This window comes from Balaenoptera borealis (genome assembly GCF_965194805.1).
Source record: "Balaenoptera borealis genome assembly, chromosome: 14".
NCBI lineage: Eukaryota > Metazoa > Chordata > Mammalia > Artiodactyla > Balaenopteridae > Balaenoptera > Balaenoptera borealis.
Window position 1 is genome coordinate 15,521,642 of NC_138875.1, and position 16,496 is coordinate 15,538,137.

The 16,496-nt window shown below is 39.4% G+C and overlaps 1 long non-coding RNA gene across 3 annotated transcripts in view; it reads right to left on the reverse strand.

Annotated features, from left to right (window-relative positions):
* LOC309610315 overlaps positions 1-16,496 on the reverse strand; it is a 61,935-nt gene that overhangs the window by 7,826 nt on the left and 37,613 nt on the right. For all 3 annotated transcript variants that reach the window (XR_014233841.1, XR_014233842.1, XR_014233843.1), the window contains exon 3: positions 1,938-2,049. This is a non-coding gene — a long non-coding RNA (uncharacterized lncRNA). The remainder of the gene's footprint in view (positions 1-1,937; positions 2,050-16,496) is intronic.

Consider the following 16,496-nt stretch of genomic DNA (forward strand, 5'->3'; position numbering starts at 1 on the left):
GCAGCGGAATAGTGATGAAGTGGATGTATGGATGAGACTTTCGGTTGTTGGTGATTGATTCATTAGTAAATATGTTTCCCAGCAGTTCTCAAACCTTTTTTATCTCAGCACCATTTTATATTTTTAAATACTACTGAAGACCCCAAAGAGCTACCATTTATGGCAGCAAGTTATCTTCTCTGCCATGTGGAGAAAGCCCACCTGAGAATGAAGCCAACATAGAGGAATGCAGAGCCGAGAGAGAGAGAGAGAAAAAAACCCAAACAGCATGATTGGAAGACCTGGAAAATGCCCAGAGAAAGACCTACCCCAGCATTTTTCAGTTAAGTGAGCCAGTAATTTCCCTTGTTGCCTGAAATACTTTACACTGTATTTCTGTTGGAGTTGTTGGTTGCTGCAGGATGACTTAGGCTGAATAGTCCTGATTCTGTACTGTGCACATTCTCCCAGGTCTGAGTGATCATTAAACAATGGGTCCATATGGTCGTGACAATAGTTAAGCAGTATCTAGAACCTCTCACATGAGCTAACTGCCATCAGAAATTTGAGAGATTTGTGAGACATAATATTTATGAGACCTAATGGTCCAGGGAAATGGCTTTAGTAGTGGTTAGTATATACCCCAGCAGCATTTTAAGGATGGACAGCCTCGGGCACAGAGTGATGATATTAATCTACGTGAAAGTCCACAAGGCCTCAACATGAAGAGTTGTTTGGGGACTTAAAGCACAAAGACGGGAGCTTTTGAGCAGATCTGCCCCAATTTCCTAGAATACACTTGATGGTGTCTGGAACCCATGCCAAATTCATGATCACATCTATGACCCAGCAGAGACTGCTTTGCTTCCGTGCTGACAGAAAGAACCATGACAGTGTGTCCTTTTCCAGAGAATCAGAAAATGACTCTTGCAGCCTCAGAGAAGTCTCCAAAGTGAGTTGCGTGGAATAATGTAAAGAATTAATAAGGCAATTTTGAACTTCCCCACCACCCCAAAAGACCCACATGATTCCTTGTGGTTGGTAAATCTAATCAGAAGTGAGAAAGAGAGGTAAGTCTATCAGCAGAACTGGCCCAAAAAACTCAGGTAAGAGACTCTGGGATATACCTGGGAAGCCAGAAGTGATATAGGTGTGACGTACAGCCCTTAAAATTGGACCTGTGAGGCAGAGACGGCTAATTGTCCTTCACCTTCTCCCTTAGTAATAACACTCCTGGTTTTTAGCTGGGGCTTCTGACCATCCAAAATCAAGACTACTTTTCCCAGCCTCCCTGGCAAATAGAGATGTCACGTGACAAGGTACCAGTCAATGAATGTAAGCAAACTTTTATGTTTAACTTCCAGAAGGTGTCCTTAAAGGAAGGAGACAGTCTCTTTTCCTCCTTCCTGCTGGCTGGGATTTAGATGTAATGCTGAGAAGTTAAGCAGCCATTTTATACTGTGAATTGGACCGTGAAGGAGGGTAAAGCAGAAAGAAAAGAGCCAGGGTCCCTGGTGATCACGGAGCCCATTACACTAATCCTTGGCAGCCCACCTCTGGCCTTGTGTGCAAGGGAAACGTGAACTGCCATCTCTTTTAACCACTGGAATTACTGATATTTGTTAGTTTTTCGTAATGTGCAGTCAAACAATCTGATATGATAAAAAAAAACCCTCAACAGACAAATTCTCTGCCAGTGAAAATTAGCAAAACCTCACACCCAGTTAGAAGACCCTCCAAAGCTCTTCCTCAGGTCAGAGGTGGACAACAGTCATCCAGCAGCTCACCTTTTGCCCCAGGACTAGTGAGATGGATTCTGAAAAGGGGACTGGAGCTATCTTACCTTCTCGGGCTGTGGCATGGAGCAGCTTTGAGTGGCTGCTTGCTCTCACGCTTGCTTTTCTTCCCGTTCAAAGGCTCTAATCTTAGAAGGGAGGTGGTTAAATTCTACAACGTACGTGTTTGCACGCTTGCTCTTCGGGAATCTGCTTTCCCCAGTCCCAGCGTTGGTAAGAGACTCCAATACTTGTCAGCCCCTACAGGGGCGACTGAGAGGGACTGAACATGCACCTAGTAAGAGAAGGAAAGTAGGAAAGGGAGATGTTAGCCCAGTGGCTCTCAAACTTGAGTGGGAATCAGAATCAGCTGGAGGGCTTGTTAAAACAGATTGCTTCACCCCACACCCAGAGCTTGTGATTCAGTAGGTCTGGGGTAGGACCAGAATATTTGCATTTCTAACAAGTTCTATGAGTCACGTTTTCAGAACCCCTGCTGTCGACTAGAGATAGAAATAATACATGGGTGTCTCCTTTCCATATTGGTCTTCTCTTTGACCAGAGGAAGTGTAACCAGACCAAAATAATTAACGTGTGTCAAGGTACTTTACCCCAAAGCAGAAGTGAAGAAGAGAGCTGAATGAAAAGAGAAAGAATCCTTCAGAATGCATCCCATTTTTAAAAGCAGTGAGAGAGGGAGGAAAATGGTCATTTCAAGGAAGTGCTGCAGAGGCCTGTCCCCAGGGACAAAGGCAGTCCTGGTGAAGGCGAGGCAGTGGGGTTGGGAGGGAAGGTTTAGGGAAAGAAGCTAAGATTTAGCTATGTTATTGTGAAAGAGTTGGGTGGGAAAGAACAAATCAATTTTTTTTTTTAAAAGAACAGAGTTATTGTGAAACTATGTCCTGGCAGGAGCAAACACAAATCTACTCTTGAATATATACCACTTGGAAAATTAGCACATGCATCAAGGCTTTATAAGCACCAAACTACTTAAGTAAAGTTTATTGTTGTAGTCAGATCTGATGTGTGGGTACATAATAGTCTTCATTCTGTAGCCCTGCAGTTTGCTGGTGGGATAAAAAGTTACTGGAGGTTGGGCACTTCCCAGGTGGTGCAGTGGTTAAGAATCCACCTGCCAATGCACGGGACACGGGTTCGAGCCCTGGTCCAGGAAGATCCCACATGCGACGGAGCAGCTAGGCCCGTGAGCCACAACTACTGAGCCCGCGCACCTAGAGCCCGTGCTCCACAACAAGAGAAGCCACCAAAATGGGAAGCCCGCGCACGGCGACGAAGAGTAGCCCCCGCTCGCCGCACCCAGAGAAAGCCCGCATGCAGCAACGAAGACCCAACGCAGCCAAAATTAATTAACTTTTTTTAAAAAAAGTTATTGGAGCATGACTTCGAACTTTTAAAAAATGTGTCAGAGCAAAGAGAACTAATTTGGATAGTTCCACATTTATATCAGCATCTTACCAGTTCAGGCAGGAGGGACAGCACTACTAAATATTTTCTTTTTCTAAACATAGAATTCCTGCCAGGATTACATTTTGTGTAGTTTTCATGTCTTTCCTATCTTGTGCCGTTTTAGGATGAGGAGTATTTGGGAGATATATTCAAAAATGTTGATTACGTTAAACCAATCATTTGAAATTATTACTTCTTTCCAAGGGGAAGTCATGTAGAACTTCTGCATTCATCTTCCACCAAAAGGACTTCCCATTTCCAGGAATATTTTGGAGTAGATATTCTGACAAAACACTCCTTTTGTGAACCTTAACATGATGGATAAAAACGTTAAAACATGTTTTTAAATGCCTGGTTGACTTGGTGGGAAACTAAGAGAATTATTTGGAGGTCAAAGATGACAGATCCAGAGAGGCAAGTAGGAATTTGGGTTGGCATTTACCCCTGGGTATCTGGCATTTACACCTGGAAAGTCCATTTTAATGGGCCATGCACATGTGCACCGGAAGCAAAGACTAGAGCCAAAGAGGGGAGTTATGGTTTTGTGTCGCCCCCCACCCCCGCCCAAATTCATATATTGCTGTCTTAACCCCTAGTACACCAGAATGTAAACTTTTCTGGGAATAGGGTCATTGCAGATGTAATTAGTAAAGTTTGGTTTTTTTTTTTGCCTGTTAAATATTTTATTATGTGTTTAAATGCTGAAAAGCTTTCTGTTCTTTTTTGTGTGCATTTATTTTTTTTAATTTATTTTTTTATTGAAGTATAGTTGATTTACAGTGTTGTGTACGTAAGTTTTAAGATGAGGTCATTAGGATGAGCCCTACTCTAGTATGACTACTGTCCTTATAAAAAGGAGAAACTTGGACATAGGCATGCACGCAAGGGAGAACACCATATGAAGATGAAGGCAGAGATCAGGTTGATGCCCCTACAAGCCAAGCAAGACCAAAGATTGCCAGCAAACCACCGGAAGTTAAGGGAAAGGCATGGAACAGATTCTCCATCACAGCCCTCAGAAGGAACCAATCCCTAGGATGCCTTGATTTCAGACTTTTAGACTCCAGAATTCTGAGAGAATGAATTTCTGCCATTTAAGCCACCCAGTCTGTGGGAGTTGTTATGGCAGCTCTAGCAAACTAATACCAGGGGGTGAGGGTGGGGGAGGGCGATTGGATTGGATGCCCCCAAAACCTAGACACACACAGTGTGACATTCTCAGTAAGTGAACGAGGGGGCAGAAAACACCCACAGAGGAACCAGTCAAGATGTAGGCATCACAAGCCTGACTTCAAACTACTCCTGTGATGTGAAATACTCTGAGATGAAAATTTTGTTTAAAATGACCTCAGGTGGAGAGTGTTCCCAGGCACCTGGCAGAAGCAAAGACAAATCCCTCCGGATTGAACATACTTTCAATTCAGATCTCAAAGAAAAATCCCATGGGTAACTTTCCAAGAAACATGAACCCCTGGTCAAAAATCATTGAACGCACACAAGGGAACAAGAGTGAGGGTTGATGGAAACAATGAAGTGCTAAAAGAGAGCCACGAAGAACACAGATATGGAAACTTTGGATGCAAAATATGATTTTAGAAAAAAGGCATTGAAACTATGAAGAGGAACATGAAACTATCAAAATTGATCAGGGAGATGTGGGAAAGAACCCCGAAAGTTCTATAAATGAAAAGTATAATTATTTTAAAAATAGAATGAATGGTTTAAACCACAGGTAAGATACAGGAGAATTGATGAACTGGAAGAGAGATCTGAAGAAATTATGCAGAATGCAGACAAAGAGACAAAGATATGAAAAATGTGAAGAAAGAGACACATGGGGCAACGTGACTAAAACACAACTAATCTGAATTCTAGGTGGAAGTATTAGAAAAAAAGTGACAAGGCAATAGTTGAAGAGAAAATGGCTGAGAAATTTTCCCGAATTGTTGAAAGACAGCATTTCTCAGAGTCAGGAAGCCAAACAAAATGCAATTAAATGGAAAACCCACCCATATATACACCATAGTAAAACTGAAGAAAACCAGGAGATCCAAAGATACAAATATAGGAAAGACTAGAGAAAACTCATTATTTGCAGATTATATACTCTATTTTTAAAAACCCAAGAGATCATAACAAACAAGACTTACTAGAGTTTTCAGTGAAGTGAGCAGATGTAAGATCAAAATACAGGCATTAGTGGCTTTGCTGTGTGCCAGCCATAAGCAATTAGAACATCATTTTTAAAAGGTTCGGTTCACCATAGCAACAAACACTATAAAGGATCCAGGAATAAATCTAAGAAGAAAGGTATATGATCTTTTGATAGAAACTATAAAACTTTCCCAGCAAACATTTAAAAACAAACTGGACAGGGACTTCCCTGGCAGTCCAGTGGTTAAGACTCTGTGCTTCCAATGCAGGGGGCGTGGGTTCAATCCCTGGTTGGGGAACTAAGATCCTACATGCCACACCAAAAACAAAACAAAAAACAAAAAAACTGGACAAATGGCAATAAATGCCATGATCTTGGCTAGGAAGGCCCAATATTGTAAGGTTTTCTATTTCCCAAAATTCATATAGAATTTCGAAACAATCCCAAACAACCTTCCAATAGGATTTTCTTTGAACATGACAAGCTCATCCCAAAATTTCTAAAGAAAAGTAAAAGCACAAAATTAGCCATGCCAATTTTGAAAACAAAACAAAAAAGAAAGATTTACCTATCAAATATTACAACGTATTATAAAGCCACCATAATTAAAAGGGCATAGAATTTTTTATACCAATAGGTGAATAAACAGAAAAATCAATCAAGGATAGATGAAGTATCAGAAATGGATTTATGTATATATATCGAAATTTAGTACATAATAAAATTGACACTTCAAATAGTTGGATAGATCATTAATAAATGTTGTTAGAATATAGGCTTTCCATTTGGAAAAACTAAGTTTGGGCCTTACTTCACACTACTAGCACAAGTTAAATCCAATTAGATTAAATATAAATAGAAAAATTCATAAGCTTTAAAAGAAAATCAATATAAGAACTTATATTAATGATCTTACTGTATGTGAAGACTTTTTAATCAACCCATAAAAATTTAAGAGCATAAAGAAAAAGAATTAAATTTGACTACATCACAATGTAGTACTTTTATTTAAATGAAAGAATTCCTATATAACAACAAGAAAGAAGACAAACACTTTTATAGAAAGAAAGTCATAATGGGCAATTCAGGGCAGGATGATTGATAAACATGAGAACCTCAGACTCACTAAAAATCTAAGAAATGCAAATATTTTTCAAAATTGAAATAATCTCTAGGGACTTCCCTGGCAGTCCAGTGGTTAAGACTCCACGCTTCCACTGCAGGGGGCCTGGGTTCGATCCCTGGTCGGGGAACTAAGATCCCACATCTGCATGCTGCTTGGTGCAGCCAAAAAAAAAAAAAAATTGAGATAATCTCACCCAAAAGAATGCCAAAGTTTAAAAATGATAACAAGAGTTGGCAAAGATAATGGGAAAGGCAGATGTTGCTGATAAGTATATACATTTTGGAAGGGCATTTTGGCTCTGTCTATTAATACTTTTAAAGTACACAACCTACTACCTGGCAATCTGGTGTCCTAATATCTACCCTCAAGAAACTTACACATGTGCACTAAGAGGTACGTACAAGGATTATCAAAGCAGCATTGTTTATAATAGAAAAAAACCCCAAAACCTGAAAACATACCAAATGTCAATTAATAGGGGGGAAAAATGTGTAAACTGTGATATATCCATTCCATAGAATACTTTTTTTAAAAAAGAGGCTGATCTTTATGCTCTGACATGAAAAGAGCTCTAAATCATATTGTTAAGTTGGGGTGGAGGGAGAGAAAGCAATTTGAAGACCTTGCGTTGTTTATATAAAGATACACATAATACAACTATGTACTTTCAAGATAGGAAAGCAAATACATAGACAAAGGTCTCGAGAGCTCAAACAAGATGGCGGAGTAGAAGGACGTGCTCTCACTCCCTTTTGTGAGAACACCAGAATCACAGCTAGCTGCTGGACAATCATCAACAGGAAGACACTGGAACTCACCACAAAAGATACCCCACATCCAAAGACAAAGGAGAAGCCACAATGAGACGGTAGGAGGGGCGCAATCACAGCAAAATCAAATGCCATAACTGCTGGGTGGGTGACTCACAGACTGGAGAACACTTATACCACAGAAGTCCACCCACTGGAGTGAAGGTTCTGAGCCCCACGTCAGGCTTCCCAACCTGGGGGTCGGGCAACGGCAGGAGGAATTCCTAGAGAATCAGACTTTGAAGGCTAGTGGGATTTGATTGCAGGACTTCGACAGGACTGGGGGAAAGAGAGACTCCACTCTTGGAGGACACACACAAAGTAGTGTGCGCATTGGGACCCATGGGAAGGAGCAGTGAACCCAGGGGAGACTGAACCAGACCTACCTGCTAGTGTTGGAGGGTCTCCTGCAGAGGCGGAGGGTGGCTGTGGCTCACTGTGGGGACAAGGACACTGGCAGCGGAGGTTCTGGGAAGTACTCCTTGGCGTGAGCCCTCCCAGAGTCCGCCATTACCCCACCAAAGAGCCCGGGTAGGCTCCAGTGTTGGGTTGCCTCAGGCCAAACAACCAACAGGGAGGGAACCCAGCCCCACCCATCAGCAGTCAAGCAGATTAAAGTTTTACTGAGCTCTGCCCACCAGAGCAACAGTCAGCTCTACCCACCACCAGTCCCTCCCATCAGGAAACCTGCACAAGCCTCTTAGATAGCCTCACCCACCAGAGGGCAGACAGCAGAAACAAGAAGAACTACAGTCCTGCAGCCTGTGGAACAAAAACCACATTCACAGAAAGATAGACAAGATGAAAAGGCAGAGGGCTATGTACAAGATGAAGGAACAAGATAAAACCCCAGAAAAACAACTAAATGAAATGGAGATAGGCAACCTTTCAGAAAAAGAATTCAGAATAATGATAGTGAAGATGATCCAGGACCTTGGAAGAACAGTGGAGGCAAAGATCGAGAAGATGCAAGAAATGTTTAACAAAGACCTAGAAAAGTTAAAGAACAAACAAACAGAGATGAACAATACAATAACTGAAATGAAAACTACACTAGAAGGAATCAATAGCAGAATAACTGAGGCAGAAGAACGGATAAGTGACCTGGAAGACAGAATGGTGGAATTCATGGCTGCAGAACAGAATAAAGAAAAAAGAATGAAAAGAAATGAAGACAGCCTAAGAGACCTCTGGGACAACATTAAACGCAACAACATTCACATTATAGGGGTCCCAGAAGGAGAAGAGAGAGAGAAAGGACCAGAGAAAATATTTGAAGAGATTATAGTCGAAAACTTCCCTAACATGGGAAAGGAAATAGCCACCCAAGTCCAGGAAGTGCAGAGAGTCCCATACGGGATAAACCCAAGGAGAAACACGCCAAGACACATAGTAATCAAATTGGCAAAAATTAAAGACAAAGAAAAATTATTGAAAGCAGCAAGGGAAAAATGACAACATACAAGGGAACTCCCATAATGTTAATAGCTGATTTCTCAGCAGAAACTCTACAAGCCAGAAGGGGTGGCATGATATACTTAAAGTGATGAAAGGGAAGAACCTACAACCAAGATTACTCTACACGGCAAGGATCTCATTCAGATTCGATGGAGAAATCAAAAGCTTTACAGACAAGCAAAAGCTAAGAGAATTCAGCACCACCAAACCAGCTCTACAACAAATGCTAAAGGAACTTCTCTAAGTGGGAAACACAAGAGAAGAAAAGAACCTACAAAAACAAACCCAAAACAATTAAGAAAATGGTCATAGGAACATACATATCGATAATTACCTTAAACGTGAATGGATTAAATGCCCCAACCAAAAGACATAGACTGGCTGAATGGATACAAAAACAAGACCCATATATATGCTGTCTACAAGAGACCCACTTTAGACGTAGGGACACATACAGACTGAAAGTGAGGGGATGGAAAAAGATATTCCATGCAAATGGAAAGCAAAAGAAAGCTGGAGAAGCAATACTCATATCAGATAAAATAGACTTTAAAATAAAGAATGTTACAAGAGACAAGGAAGGGCACTACATAATGATGAAGGGATCAATCCAAGAAGAAGATATAACAATTATAAATATATATGCACCCAACATAGGAGCACCTCAATATATAAGACAACTGGTAACAGCTGTAAAAGAGGAAATCGACAGTAACACAATAATAGTGGGGGACTTTAACACCTCACTTACACCAATGGACAGATCATCCAAAATGAAAATAAATAAGGAAACAGAAGCTTTAAATGACACAATAGACCAGATAGATTTAATTGATATTTATAGGCCATTCCATCCAAAAACCGCAGATTACACTTCTCAAGTGCGCACGGAACATTCTCTAGGATAGATCACATCTTGGGTCACAAATCAAGCCTCAGTAAATTTAAGAAAATTGAAATCATATCAAGCATCTTTTCTGACCACAACGCTATGAGATTAGAAATGAATTACAAGGAAAAATACGTAAAAAACACAAACATATAGAGGCTAAACACTACGTTACTAAATAATGAAGAGATCACTGAAGAAATCAAAGAGGAAATCAAAAAATACCTAGAGACAAATGACAATGAAAACACGACAATCCAAAACCTATGGGATGCAGCAAAAGCAGTCCTAAGAGGGGAGTTTATAGCTATACAAGCCTACCTCAAGAAACAAGAAAAATCTCAAATAAATAATCTAACCTTACACCTAAAGGAACTAGAGAAAGAAGAACAAACAAAACCCAAAGTTAGCAGAAGGAAAGAAATCATAAAGATCAGAGCAGAAATAAATGAAATAGAAACAAAGAAAACAGTAGCAAAGATCAATAAAACTAAAAGCTGGTTCTTTGAGAAGATAAAAAAAATTGATAAACAATTAGCCAGACTCGTCAAGGAAAAGAAGGAGAGGACTCAAATCAATAAAATTAGAAATGAAAAAGGAGAAGTTACAACAGACACCGCAGAAATACAAAGCATCCTAAGAGACTACTACAAGCAACTCTATGCCAATAAAATGGACAACTTGGAAGAAATGGACAAATTCTTAGAAAGGTATAACCTTCCAAGACTGAACCAGGAAGAAACAGAAAATATGAACAGACCAATCACAAGTAATGAAATTGAAACTGTGATTAAAAATCTTCCAACAAACAGAAGTCCAGGACCAGATGGCTTCACGGGTGAATTCTATCAAACATTTAGAGAAGAGCTAACACCCATCCTTCACAAACTCTTCCAAAAAATTGCAGAGGAAGGAACACTCCCAAACTCATTCTATGAGGCCACCATCACCCTGATACCAAAACCAGACAAAGATACTACAAAAAAAGAAAATTACAGACCAATATCACTGATGAATATAGATGCAAAAATCCTCAACAAAATACTAGCAAACAGAATCCAACAATACATTAAAAGGATCATACACCACGATCAAGTGGGATTTATCCCAGGGATGCAAGGATTCTTCAGTATACACAAATCAATCAATGTGATACACCGTATTAACAAACTGAAGAAGAAAAACCATATGATCATCTCAACAGATGCAGAAAAAGCTTTTGACAAAATTCAACACCCATTTATGATAAAAACTCTCCAGAAAGTGGGCATAGAGGGAACCTACCTCAACATAATAAAGGCCATATACGACAAACCCACAGCAAACATCATTCTCAATGGTGAAAAACTGAAAGCATTTCCTCTAAGATCAGGAACGAGACAAGGATGTCCACTCTCACCACTATTATTCAACATAGTTTTGGAAGTTCTAGCCACGGCAATCGGAGAAGAAAAAGAAATAAAAGGAATACAAATTGGAAAAGAAGAAGTAAAACTGTCACTGTTTGCAGATGACATGATACTCTACACAGAGAATCCTAAAGATGCCACCAGAGAACTACTAGAGTTAATCAATGAATTTGGTAACGTTGCAGGATACAAAATTAATGCGCAGAAATCTCTTGCATTCCTATACACTAACAACGAAAAATCAGAATGAGAAATTAAGGAAACAATCCCATTTACCATCACAACAAAAAGGATAAAATACCTAGGAATAAACCTACCTAGGGAGACAAAAGACCTGTATGCAGAAAACTATAAGACACTGATGAAAGAAATTAAAGATGATACCAACAGATGGAGAGATATACCATGTTCTTGGATTGGAAGAATCGATATTGTGAAAATGACTATACTACCCAAAGCAATCTACAGATTCAATACAATCCCTATCAAATTACCAATGGTATTTTTTACGGAGCTAGAACAAAAAATCTTAAAATTTGTATGGAGACACAAAAGACCCCGAATAGCCAAAGCAGTCTTGAGGGGAAAAAAACGGAGCTGGAGGAATCAGACTCCCTGACTTCAGACTATACTACAAAGCTACAGTAATCAAGACAATATGGTACTGGCACAAAAACAGAAACATAGATCAATGGAACAAGATAGAAAGTCCAGAGGTAAACCCATGCACCTATGGACAACTAATCTATGACAAAGGAGGCAAGGATATACAATGGAGAAAAGACAGTCTCTTCAATAAGTGGTGCTGGGAAAACTGGACAGATACACGTAAAAGAATGAAATTAGAATACTCCCTAACACCATACACAAAAATAAACTCAAAATGGATTAGAGACCTAAATGTAAGACCGGACACTATAAAACTCTAGTTCGCAGAAGGAAAGAAATCATAAAGATCAGAGGAAAACAGAGGAAGAACACTCTTTAACATAAATCACAGCAAGATCTTTTTTGATCCACCTCCTAGAGTAATGGAAATAAAAACAGAAATAAACAAGTGGGACCTAGTGAAACTTAAAAGCTTTTGCACAACAAAGGAAACCATAAACAAGATGAAAGACAACCCTCAGAATGGGAGAAAATATTTGCAAATGAAGCAACTGACAAAGGATTAATCTCCAAAATATATAAACAGCTCATGCAGCTCAAAAGTAAAAAACCAAACACCCCAATCCAAAAATGGGCAGAAGACCTAAATAAACATTTCTCCAAAGAAGACATACAGATGGCCAAGAAGCACATGAAAAGCTGCTCAACATCACTAATTATCAGAGAAATGCAAATTAAAACTACAATGAAGTATCACCTCACACCAGTTAGAATGGGCTTCATCAGAAAATCTACAAACAACAAATGCTGGAGAGGGTGTGGAGAAAAGGGAACCCTCTTGCACTGTTGGTGGGAATGTAAACTGATACAGCCACTATGGAGAACAGTATGGAGGTTCCTTAAAAAAGTAAAAATAGAATTACCATATGATCCAGCAATCCCACTACTGGGCATATACCCAGAGAAAACCACAATTCAAAAAGACACATGCACCCCAATGTTCATTGCAGCACTATTTACAATAGCCAGGTCATGGAAGCAACCTAAATGCCCATCGACAGACGAATGGATAAAGAAGTTGTGGTACATGTATACAATGGAATATTACTCAGCCATAAAAAGGAATGAAATTCGGTCATTTGTTGAGACGTGGATGGATCTAGAGACTGTCATACAGAGTGAAGTAAGTCAGAAAGAGAAAAACAAATATCGTATATTAACACATATATGTGGAACCTAGAAAAATGGTACAGATGAACCAGTTTGCAGGGCAGAAGCTGAGACACAGATGTAGGGAACAAACGTATGGACACCAAGGGGGGAAAGCAGCGGGGGAGCGGGGGTGGTGGTGTGATGAATTGGGCGATTGGGATTGACATGTATACATTGATGTGTATAAAATTGATGACTAATAAGATCCTGCTGTATAAAAAACAAAAGAAAGAAAAAACCTAAAAAAAAAAAAAGACAAATCAAAGAAAAAAGTAAGAAATGTAAAAGTGAAACTTTAAAGCCTGTTTCATCACAAGGGCCACTTTATCATTTCACATCCATGAGCTCTGTAAATGGTTTAAAACAGTGGTTCTCTAGTGTGAGGATCCCTGGAGTCCCAAGACCCAACCGTTCAAGGGGTCCAAGAGGCCAAAACTATTTTCACAATCACAGTAAACGTTATTGCCATTCTCATTCTGTTCTAAGTGTACAGTGGAGTTTTCCAGAGACAAGATATGTGATAACATCATAGCTCTAATGGCTAATAGAATGTATGATTGTGTGTGCTTGTATTTAAAATTTTTCAGTTTTATTTTCCAACACATTAAACATCAGTAGATACAACCTACTTAAACAAAAGTTCCTTGGAATTCTCAATAATTTTTAAAAGTATAAAAGGATCCTATATCTGGATCATAAAAAAATAAGTAATAAATAAATTAATTAATTAATTAAAGGATCTTAAAGCCAAGAAAAAAAAGGTCTCGACAGATGCACAGTATTTACTTCTGGGAAGTGTACTTGGAAAGTATGGAGGGGAGTCATATGACTTTACCTGTAATTTTTTTCATTTGTATAAGGAGTATATATACATGAAATAATGTGAAATTTATCTTTTTAATTGAAAGCAAATGCAAAATATGAACACCCATTTTTTTACAAAAAGCTAAATTACCGATTTTTTCCCTGCAACCAAACAATTTGCAATGGAATCTATTTCAGTCGTGAGCATCCTTTCCAAAGTGTTCAGTTGACCAAGATTCAATCTACACAGATCTTTTCTCATCTCTCTGTGCTGTGTAAAACAAAGTATATCCACTCATTAGAAAATGGTAAGAGTCGTGGTAAATCCAGAATTAATACAGTAGTGGTCCTTATTTATGGGTGAGATATTATTGTATTTCTATTTGCCCACCTTCAACTCTACATTTATGTGGGCCAAGCTTCAGAACCAGGCAGAATTCTGCCATTTAGTGATTTTGGGACCTCAAATAAGTTACCTAATGTCTCTAAGTTTCAGGTTCCACATTGCTAAAAATCAGGAGAACACCTACTTCAAAGGCTTGTGTACTAAATAAGACAAGTGAAATTATTTAACAGAGTGCCCGATGGATGGTTCTAGGTTTTTGCCAAAAACATCTTTGCCACAAGCATTTCACCACATAACTAATTGGCCATAAGGCAATTTGCCATAAAAGATAAAATAATGAAATAAACAATGATGACCTACTGTATAGCAAAGAGAACTATATTCAATATCTTATAATACCTATAATGGGAAATAATCTGAAAAAGAATATATATACTGATATATACATATATATGTAACTGAATCATTTTGCTGTACACCAGAAACTAACATTGTAAATCAACTATACTTCAATTTTAAAAAGATAAAGTAATGAAAAATAAAAGAGGAACATTAAAAAGAACATAATGAAACATGAGAAATGAATGACGAAATTAAAAAGACTGTTGCGAAATACAAAATATTTGAGTACATTTGAAATGGGTGTAAATTCATGACAATACTGTACAAATAACTGATTTTATTTTGGGGGTTGTACCTAAGCACTTGTCTTCCAAGTCTTTTATTATTATTATTATTACTACTATCACTATTATTATTATTTTGCTTGTTGATTCGTCTCCTTGTTTGGCATCACACTTTTTTTTTTTTTTTTGACGGTGCCATGTGGCTCGCAGGCCCTGGCAGTGAAAGCTCCAAGTCCTAACCACTGGACTGCCAGGGAACTGCCAGCAATCACACTCTTTATTTTTCACTAAAATTTCTTCCTTCATTAAGAGAGGTATAAGCCAAAAAAAAAAAAATTTTTTTTTAATTTTTTGAAAGGGACTTCCCTGGTGGTCCAGTGGTTAAGATTCTGTGCTTCCACTGCAGGGGGCGCAGGTTCGATCCCTGGGCAGGGAGCTAAGATCCCACATACCGTGTGGTACGGCCAAAAAAAATTTTTTTAATAAAAAAATTAATTAAAAAAAAAAAGAGAGGTATCAGTTTCCACACACTAGGCTGCGTGTTGGTACCTGAGCCTCGTGCTACGCTGAGAGCCTCTACATCATGGATTGCTCTTGGCACATTGTCCCATGCCCCTTGATAGATGTTCCAAAGGTCTACTGGAACTTTGTGGGCTCAACTCTGCGCCTTCAAGGCCCTCGGCCTCTTTCTCCTCCAATGTAGTGTGTTTCACAATAAGACAGCAACTCTTGGGGCAAATCATCGTCATCTGTCAGCTCCAGGAAGACATCAGTAACGTCAATAACTAGAAGAAAAGCTAACACATTTCAACTAGTTGAAAACAAACTGTCAAACCAAACCGTCCACCAGTTATTCTATCTTTCATGGCAAAATTGCCTTACAGCCAATTCCTTATGCAACAAAAATGTTTGCAGCCAAAGTGCCTGCAGCCAAGATGTCTATGGCAAAGAAGCTTCCGGTGAAAATACCAGCCACCCTGACCGACAACATTAGCTCCCCCTACTTTCGTCAGTGGAAGGCCTTGAAAAGTCAAGCACGTCACTTAACAGTTGTGTGAACTTGAGCAAAGTAATTCAACTTCTTTGAGTTGCTGTTTCCTCACCTGTGAAATGGATATAACGATGTTTTCCTTGTATGGGTTTCTCTGACTCACACACGTGATGAACAACTTATTATGTGGACCATCACAGTTACCACGTCCGGCTTTGTTTCCCTTCCTTATTTCTCCCCCTTCCCTTCCAAGTGTCTTCTGCATTTCCTAGTTGACTCGGCAGATGGAGCAATTGAATCGCACGGTGAGCCTCAGGGCAGCTAGCCTGAGTCACATCCCCACCAAGCAGCTGCCTCTGTGCTGCTTTCATTGGGGACAAACCTACATCCCTTCTTGAATGTTTGTCAGACCAAGGCAGTGGTCCTGGCAGGAGGCGGCAACAGCAGCATTGAAATACAGTCTGAGATTTCACTTAAACACCAAGCCCCTGGACGCCCCCGTAGATACAGGCACAACTTCTTACCAATCAACATTCTGTCTGTAAGGAAAACTTTGTTAATTACCTGGGTTTAATGAAGTTGTGTTTTTTTGTTTTGGGGGGTTTTTTTGCTTTCGGAATCAAGGAGAATATGTTCACTCTCCATTTTTCGGCCTGCTTTGGTGAAGGGAAGTTGATATTCTAGGCTGGATTCAAGACTGGAAGAGGATATTCAGAGGTAGCTTCCTAAATAGGGCCACCTTTCCTATGCCAGTCCTCAGACTTTTATGAGTTTAAATCCAGCACCTAACTTTCCAGGATCCAACAAGCATCGCCTGGTTTGTCCTGCTCCAAGAAGCTGG